General features: G+C 37.6%; 1 pseudogene; it reads left to right on the forward strand.

Moving 5' to 3' along the window:
- The window catches only part of LOC101348089 (putative serine protease K12H4.7), a 117,375-nt pseudogene that overhangs the window by 25,606 nt on the left and 81,748 nt on the right, over positions 1–10,021 (forward strand).

Raw genomic sequence — 10,021 nt, forward strand, 5'->3', positions numbered from 1 at the left:
TTTCAGGATTGTTGATTCTCTGTTTGGCTTAGTTTTTCGGATCTTTGCTGTGGAGGGACGGCGTGGTGCTTCTGCCTAGAGCGCCATCTTGCCGGACTCTCCGAGAGTGATTTTAAAGGGAGAAAAGTGGTTCTGTTAGCAGAACAGGGGGAATGGATGCTAGGCAATCAGAAACATCTGATAACAATCAGAATATCAATAGCTAATATTTATGGAGTACGTTATGTGAATTTACTATTTATGATGTCCACTAAAATGCACAATTAGTGTTGAAGGAATTAATAAAGGAACGAATACAAAATTTCATACTGAGGTCATTGAACATTGTGGGTTATAATGACATATTGGTAATATTCTATTTCTATGATTATCATTATTTTTATTGTTAATATTGATTGCTAGGAACTTTGCAATCTAGAGCTTCATTCATTTATATGTAGTTAAGATATTTTTCTCACCATTTATTAAAATAAATATGAAAGGCCAGCATCCCTGTAGTTGTCTCTCATCCCTTATGTTTTTAACCTGTGGTGACCCAGTTATTTTCTGCTTTGAATTTTTAGTGGATACCATGTGTTTTCATCAACGGAAGCATGCTGAGTCATGGAGTGTGCTTAAATTTTTGGTTAGTAAAATGGATTTTGCGAAATATTATCTTGTACTATGTGGTTACAAAAGAACTTTTAAAGTTCTTGTGTACTGTAATTAGTGGATGCCAGTCTTTACTTCCAGACCTTGGTTACTAGATGTATTCCTGGGCACCCTCCCTTAGGTTACATGGGGAAATTCTGTTTTTCCAAATATGACACAAGAAAACTAATATCAAGCCCACCCAGGCTCCCTAACTATCACACAGGAAGCCATAAATATGCTTACAAGGCTTATCTAGGGGAACAAAAGCAAAAAAAGACAAAATTTTTACCCAATCACACTTGCTGGATGCGCTACCTCATATTTAAGATTCATATCTCCGCTGTTTTGCTTCTACTAAGGTTTGTTTTGCCTTTTGCCTTTATGCAAGTCCCCACAGGAGTGCAGCAAATACTTTCAGTGGTAAAAGTATACTACCAAAGAACCTGAGAGCCTGAAAAAGTGAATGGTATATACTGTATGTACCACAGGTCATGTTAAAGATCTTAGTACATGGCTTCATTTGTCTTATAATTTGCATTTCGTTTCTGATTTTATCACAATTATCTGCTATCTCCTTGTGCTTTCTTGGGTAAACTAAGCTCTTCTTGTAATTTTAATTTGTACGTTGGGTTCTTGCATAGTCAGTTTAGCCTCTTCCCACTCCTTTTATTTATTTCAAAATAGGTAGCTTTCTACGCATCACCCCCCCACCCCGGCCCTTGAAATCTTTCTATTGCACCTTTTAGTACCTTTCAGCTTTACTAGACTACTTTTCTGTTTAAAGTTGATTCTAAAGAGATTTTTCTATTTTACTAAGACAATTACTCTTGGCTTTCATTTTGTTAATATTTTTTCCTATTTTCATTTTCAATTTCCCCATATTTTTCTTAAGTATTATAAATTCCACACTAACATCTTCCTGTTTTTCCACATTTTCACCTTTTTCAAGGAAATATAATTATTTAAAAATCCTTAAACTGCATTCCCAAAATTCTGAAACAACATAAGCTTCTGTGTAAGTGTGAATAGGCGCATTTTCCAGAGGAAAGGATGATAGTTTTCATCAGAGTTCAAGTTTATGACCTATGAATGTTTCAGAGCTATGGTCTTCTCACCATAATATTCGATAATAATTTATGAACTGGTCTTTGGCTTGTCCAACAGAAGGTGAGCATTAAGGGTTTTTTTTTTTTTCTTCCAATTATTGTGTCTAGACTTTTGGCCCAACTCTTTAGGTACACTGGGTAGGGTTAAGGAAGATGGGAGACCAGACTGTTGACAAACTAATCTTCTGTCCTGGGTCAGTGGCCCCCTAAGGGTGGACTTTTCAGCATGACACCGACAGTCTTTGAGGAGTTCCTTCTATTTGGGGAGGTATCACCTCAGGATGCATAACCTTCTTTCCCTCCGTGCTGTATCTCCAAGGGCAGCACCCACTCATTTTCCAGAATTCCCCTATTTGGGAGATGTTGTTATTGTGCACTGTCAAATCAATTCTGACTCATAATGACCCTGTAGGACAGAGTAGGACTGCCTCATATGACTTCCTAGGCTGTACATTTTCAAGGGAGCAATTTGCCAGGCCTTTTTTTCTGCCAAGCGGCTGGCGAATTTGAACTGCTGACCTTTCAGTTAGTAGTATGCAACTTAACCATTGCACCGTCAGGGCTAATTTGAGAAATTAGTGACATGTTATGTATGTTATCTTTCCCTTTCCCATTGCTCATGGAGAACTCTAAGTCTTCTTTTAATTCTTAGACTTAAATAGATTTGTACTGAATCTTCATGTAGAACGTCCACATCAGGCAGTGACCTACTCCTGTTCTTTCTTCTTTGGGCCCTAAATTTCATTCACATAAATGATATCACTGTGCTTTGGTTAATTCTCTGTCCATATAGAGGCATTTTCAGTCATCACTGCATATTTACTAGTTTTCTGACACTTAGATCTTTCTTCTTCCTTCACATTTTACTCACACTGCTAGATACCATGTCCTCAGACATCACCAACAGAACAAATGGGTTCAGAGATTGAGCTCCTTTCCTAAGACTGGAGCTGGGGGAAGAATTCCCACAGAGCTTCTTGCCAAGCTAAGGACCATGGAGAGATGCCAACATTGAAATACAACAGACTACTTGTAAACAGTGGATTAGAGATGAGAAGGAGGTCAGTTTGTTGAAGCCAAGGGTTCTGCAGCAGGCAAAGAAAAGGTCAAAGGACTAGGACCAGGACGGAAGGGGCTAGCGGGATTGAGATGTATGACTTGGCTTTACTGAATAAAGTGTCAGAGGCAAAATGGTAATCCTTGTTAATTCCTCCCTATAAACTAAGCCTTCCTCTGCATCTTTATTTCAGGGTTAGTGACATGCTAATATATACTCTGTGTGTATATTTGTGTGTATGTAGTGGTGTAGAAATGGAATCAATATATGTGTATTGTTGGCCAGTATGTTTGGGAAGAGCATCAAATATCATTTTATTCTGTATTGATTATATATTATAGAAGCATATTCCTTAAAGATGAGTCTTCTGCAATCTTAATTTTTCAGAGCTAACAATTGTTCAGAATCGTCTCAGGGTTTTTTGTGGCCCAGTGAGTTGATTTAAATGAAAGCAGTTTGATAACAGTGGTATTACACAAATGCTGGATTAAATTATTTTCATAGGTATATTTTGAAAACTTGAAAGTAGGGACCATAACTTATTTCTCCTTCCACAATATAAACATTCTGAAGAAATCTAGTATTCATTCATTTTAAACTGTTTTCTACATTTGTGTTTTGAAATTCAAGTCAAATGGAACTTCACTTGTGTTTTCCTTTTTCTTTCCTACAGGTTATGTGACCCTCTTAAAATTCACTCAGAAATGGACAGAGTTATTTTCCTAGAGAGGGTGATGGTGTTTTTTGCATTCGTTGTTCAGAAAAATAAGGTAAGAAAATGAAGAAAGAAAGGGAGAAAAAAGATATGGAGAAATAAAGAAAAGTACGTATTCATTAGTTGTCTAAGTGTTATAAATTAGTTGTAGAGAAAGATACACATGTTGTGGGTGTATCTTTAAAAATTAAAATAATACATACAAGCCTTCAGTCTGAGTATCAAACTAAATGTTGAAACTGTCAGCTACCAAATTATCTTAGTATGCCACAACTTGCTCTTCTTACTCATGTTTTATTCTAAATATACTTAGAAGCTCTTTTAAAAGAATAGAATAATGGATTCACTGTAGGTTAGAATTCAACTGTCTCATTAAAATATTTTATTTCAAAAATTTAGAAAGCTGTCATATTAACTACGAACACCCTGAACTTAACCTATTTAATAGTAATGCTTATAAGCAAATAGAAAAGAATGGAATAATGTCTTGTGTGGACTAAAGTGTAAGACATGGTGAATTTTAATGATTTGAGTAACTCTCAGATGCAAGAAATACAAAAGAAAATTTGAATATAAAGGTAATAATTTGTTTTTGGTCTTTTGATGCACTAGGTCATGGAATAAGACAAGTTTTGAAATGGAAAACTTGTGAATTTTGATATATCTAGAAAAAATAATAACTTTTTGGGAGATTAAAGAAAGTAATTCTTTTTAGGAATAATCAGATATTAAGGGACATCTCCCTGTGACTAGAATACCTAACCAAGGTAGCTTCACCCCACAGGTCTCTTGTTGTAACCCATCCTGGTAAACTGCCAAAGAGAGTAAGTACGAGGACAGACATCTGCTAGAACAAAGGAATAAAAGTGTTTTGCAACTTCCATTGACATTTAAAAAAAAATTATTTTGACCTAACTATAGACTTACAAGGAGTTACAAAAAGTATACCGAGAAGTCCCATGTTCCTTTCATCCAGTTTTATCCAATATTAACATCTTATATAACTATAGTACATTATCAAAGCCAATTGACATTGGCAGAATACAGTTAACTAGACTACAGAGCTTACTTGGCTCTCACCGTTTTTACATACTTTCTTTTCTTTTTTCTTTGAGGAGGTGGGCTTGACAATTGTGAGTTGAGAATATTGCACATAGATTTCCAAAGTCCTAATGGGTAATATCTCCAATATTTTCCCTCTTTTCCTCTTTTTCTCTCTCTCACTCCTACTCAGACTGTTTTTCACTTTCTCCCTTGCCTCCATCCTCCCAAGGGGAGTACAAATTTAGGGTTAGGTACTGTGCTGCGTGCTGGGGAAAGACTGGTAAAGACAGACAGTTGTGGTCCTGTCCTCCTTCATTGTTTCCTCTCCTATTCTCATTCAGATCCTTAATAGGCCTTCAGATCTGTCTTCCTGTCTCCTGTCTCCCCTCAATCCACTCCTTCCTATACAAAATTCTAGATTAATCCTCTTAAAGCACAGTTCTTACCTCATTGCTTCCATTGCTACAAAGCCTTAGAAAACTCTTCTTCATCAACAGAATGAACTACTACAACATGTGTTCAGTCTGCCATTATAGGAAGTCTCATTCTTCTAATGTTCATAACTTATGTTCTAGAAAATTCTACAATTTTCTGTTCTGACACTCATCTGAACATTTATCCTCATGTTACTCTAGACTTCTATAATGTCCCCCATGCCTGTTCCCATCAAAATACATTAAGCACATTTCAGATGCAACCTCCCCTATGTAATCTTTCCTGATTTCTCAAAGCAGATGCACCTTCTCCTTTCTTTAACCACTGCTCCCCACTCCCAGCATTTTATTTTTGATTTTATTGTATATATTTTTATCCACCTCTTTTGGGGTGCTATGGATACATTCCTACCACTAGGTCATATCCTCCTTTAGAACAGATACTCTGCCTGGCTCCTATTCAGTTTTTCTTTAGTATCTGGAAAAGGAACATTGCTTTGGGTCAAGATAGATCTCCACATCCCCCTCCCCCTATAGTTTCTGTCTCCTGTTGTCTATGTGACTTTTAACAGGATACCCCATCAGGTAGGTATTACTAGCTTCAAGGCTCTTGGGGCTATGCATGGACATCATGGGGCATTGCAGTAGTTTCCTAGTGCTGCCTTAACAAAGTACCACAAAGGGGGTGGGTTTAAACAACACAAACTTAATGTCTCATAGTTCTGTACGCTAGAAGTCCTGATTCAGGGTGTTAGCAGGGCCATGTTCTTTCTGAAAGCTCTAATTGAGATCCTTTCTTGTTTCTCTCGGTTTCTGGTAACCGTAGGTGTTCCTTGACTTGTAGGTCTATCATAACTCCTTCATTGCATTGCTGTTTTCTCTCTGTCTATATTTTTGTGTCTCTTCTCTTTTGTACAACACCACTTACATTGGATTAGGACTCACCCTATTCTGGTTTGACCTCATGTTAACTGTTAACATCTTCAAACACCCTATTTCCAAACAAGGTCACATTAACAGGAATCATGAGTCAGCACTGCAACATAGATTGGGGAGGGACACAATTCAATCCATAACAAGCATTCAGTAAAATATTACATGTGTAGTGTCTAGCAAAGGAAATTTTTATAAAATTAAACCTTAAAGTCTTGGTAGAAAATCATCTTTCTAAGAAAAGAAAAATAGATTTTGTAAATATGGCTGACCATTCCTGGGTTAGTGATTACTTGAAGAAACCTAAGACCAGTGTTGGGTTCAGAATCCTCTGAAAGCTGGAGTCATTCTGAAAAAGGAGCTGCCATTAACTATTGGCAGCACATGCTGGGAATAACAAGGTCAGACTGGGGAGCAGAAACTCTCAACACCTCTCCCTAGACACCATTTCTAAGGGTCTGAAATAGCAGAACAATCCACATCCACTTTCTTGTCCCCATCTCCCACCTCCCCTGGATATTTTACTTACAAGGAAAAGATGATGATCACATTTTCCTTCCTATCCTCTTTGGAAGTAGTTTATGGAATCAATTCTTGATTGTAAAGGATCATTCAAGAAAAGACTTGGCTTGTGATGTGTAATTTGCCTGTTATCTAATTTGAATATCATGCATAAGTTTTTATTACCCTAAATAACTGAATCGAGTCTATATACAATTTTTTTTTTTAATTCTCCTTAAGGCTATGCAAGGCCCACATTTCACTAGAATTAAATAAATTATCGTACAGATATTTCCCTGTGTTTTAATTTGTGTTAATTTCGTGCCCACCTTCTTACTAAAAGGAACGGGGGTTTTGCTTACTTTGTAACTGATGTGCCTGGTTCTCCAATTTGGCGGGCAGGAACTCTCAGCAAAGGTGACAATCATTCCAGGATTTAGAAGCCAGATATTATATGGCTAGCCTTCAATGGTCCGGAAAAAAGTGCAGAGTTTACTTTCGAGGCCGATAGTTGTTCTGCCAGAAGGCCAAGTTCATACAATTTAATCTTTTGCAAATTTAAGGGACTTGTTTCAATATAAGTTTGCCTAGAAATGAACATCCAAATACCTTGACCTGTTCCATATTGTCAACGAATTGTTGTTGTTAAGTGCTGTCAAGTCAGTTCTGACTCATACTGATCCTATGTACAACAGAACGAAACACTGCCTGGTCATGCACCATCCTCACAATCATTGCTATGCTTGAGCCCATTGTTGCAGCTACTGTGTCAGTCCATCTTGTTGAGAGTCTTCCTCTCGAAAATTCACTGACTCTCTACGTTACCAAACATGATGTCCTTCTCTAGAGACTCTTCACTCCTGAAAACATGTCCATAGTACATGAGATGAAGTCTCACCATCCTTGTAATAATGCTGATAATGATATTAATAAAAACTACCACGGACGAAGGGCTTATCCTGCTGCAGACCGTATAGTAAGTAGTTTTTCTACCCCTAGAAATTATCATAGTATTTCATATTAGTCTTATTTTACAAATATAAGAAGCCCAGTCATCAATGCTTTAAATCACTTGCCCAAAATTACAAGGCTACTAAGGGACTAAGTCAGAATTTAAATGTGTTTCTCTGACTAAAACTTATGTATAACTACAGTGATAATATATATTACATTTTTTTAACTTCTTTTAAAAAAGACTCCAAATTAATAAACTATTTCATCCTCACTTGCTTTTCTTTCCTCCTTCCATCTCTTCTTTCCTTCCTTCCTCCCTCCCTTCCTCACTCCCTTCTTTCCTTCTTTTTGATAAATTAAATGTCCACATTGTCATGGAAAAATATCAGATTTATTGAGAATAGACTATGATTCAGCACTCTACAGGACAGATTCATTCATTTTATCTCATTTATTCTATTAATCACTCTCATAGGAGGGCATTGTTATCTCCAAATTTAAAGATACCAAAACGGTTGCTCAGAGAGGCCAAGTAACTGGTCTGCAGTCAAACAGCCACTATGAGGCAGAGCCAAGATGTGAGATTGTTCTGCAGATGATGGCACGATTCTGTCTTCATGGAAAAATCTTTAAAGGAAGCCCATGTACTCATTAAAACTCAAACCTCAATTTTCACAAACCAGATTCTTTTCCTCAGCACCTGTTGGCTTGGTGATTTTAATGAATCCTACCCCATAATTGCTTGAGGTGTGGTTTGGAGTTAGGAAGTGGTTGGAAGAGGCTTGGAGAAGGACAGACTTTTCTCTTTGATATGTTTTTTTCCCTTATGTTTCCAAAATTATTGTTATTTATAGGAGGCTTTATTCTACCTTTTGCTTCATGACTGAAATCTCAGAACATTCTTAGAAATATGTAGACCGGTGACTACAAATTTAAAATCTTTACAGCATAGAATATTATTATTTTTTTATTGTTGTAGTTTAGATGAAGTTTACATTTCAAGTTAGTCTACCATACAAAAATTTATACATACATTGTTATGTGACGCTAATTGCTCTCCCCTTACTGTAACAGCACACTTCTTTCCACCCCTGATTCTCCATGTCCATTCAAACAGCTCCTAACCCTCTCTGCCTTCCCATCTCACCTCTGGACAGAAGCTACCCATTTAGTCTCTTGTAGCTACTTGAGCTAACAGGCACACTCCTCACGAGTATCCCTTTATGTTCCACAGTCCAGTCCAATCCCTGTCTGGAGATGGCCTTGGAAATTGTTTTAGTTCTGGGCTGACAGAGAATCCAGAGGCCATGCTTTTCAGGGTTCCTCCAGTCTCAGTCAGACCATTAAGTCTGGTCTTCTTACTAGAATTTGAGTTCTGCACCCCACCTTTTTCCTGCTCCATCAGGGACTCTCTGTTGTGTTCCCTGTCAGGGTGGTCATTGGTGGTAGCTGGGCACCATCTAGTTCTTCTGGTCTCAGGCTGATCAAGTCTCTGGTTTATGTGACCCTTTCTGTATCTTGGGCTAATACTTTCCATGTGTCTTCGGTATTCTTCATTCCACTCCAGGTGGTTGGGACCAATTGATGACTCTTAGATGGCCGCTTGCAAGCTTTTAAGACCCCAGACGCCACTCACCAAAGTAGAATGCAGAACATTTTCTTAATAAGCTTTGTTATGCCAATTGACCTAGACGTCCCCTGAAAACATGGTCCCCAGATCCCTACCCCTGCTACTCTTTGCCTCAAAGTGTTTGATTGTATTCAGTAAACTTCCTAGCTTTGGTTTAGTCCAGTCGTGCTGATTTCCCCTGTAGTGTGTGCTGTCCTTCCCTTCACCTAAGATAATTCTTGTCTACTATCCAGTTAGTGAATAACCCTCACCCTCCCTCCCCACCCTCCTAACCATCAAAGAATGTTGTCTTCTGTGTTTAAACCTTTTCTTGAGTTCTTATAATAGTGGTCTTATACAATATTTGTCCTACTGTGACTGACTAAATTCACTCAGTGTAATGCCCTCCAGATTCATCCATGTTAAAAGATGTTTCATGGCTTCATTATTGTTCTTTATCATTGGGTAGTATTCTGTTGAGTTGATATACCATAATTTGTTTATCCATTCGTCCATTGTTGGGCACCACAGATGGGTTGTTTCCATCTTTGTGCTATTGTGAACAGTGCTGCGATGAACATGGGTGTGCATGTATCTATTCGTGTGACGGCTCTTATTTCTCTAGAATATATTCCGAGGAGCAGGATAGCTGGATCATATGGCACATCTATTTCTAGTTTTTTAAGGGAGTGCCAAATTGATTTCCAAAGTGGTTGTACCACTCTATGTTCCCACCAACAGTGTATAAGTGTTCCAGTCTCTCCAAAACCTGTCCAGTATTTATTATTTTGTGTTTTTTAGATTAATGCTAGCCTTGTTGGGGTGAGATGATCTCATTGTAGTTTTGATCTGCATTTCTCTAATGGCTAATGATCGTGAGCATTTCCTCACGTATCTGTTAGTCACCTGAATATCTTCTTTGGCTAAGTGCCTGTTCATATTCTCTGCCCATTTTTTAATTGGGTTATTTGTCTTTTTGTTGTTGAGGTTTTGCAGTATCTTGTAGATTTTAGAGATTAGATGCTGATCGGATTT

This window comes from Trichechus manatus, unplaced genomic scaffold, assembly GCF_000243295.1.
Source record: "Trichechus manatus latirostris isolate Lorelei unplaced genomic scaffold, TriManLat1.0 scaffold00041, whole genome shotgun sequence".
NCBI lineage: Eukaryota > Metazoa > Chordata > Mammalia > Sirenia > Trichechidae > Trichechus > Trichechus manatus.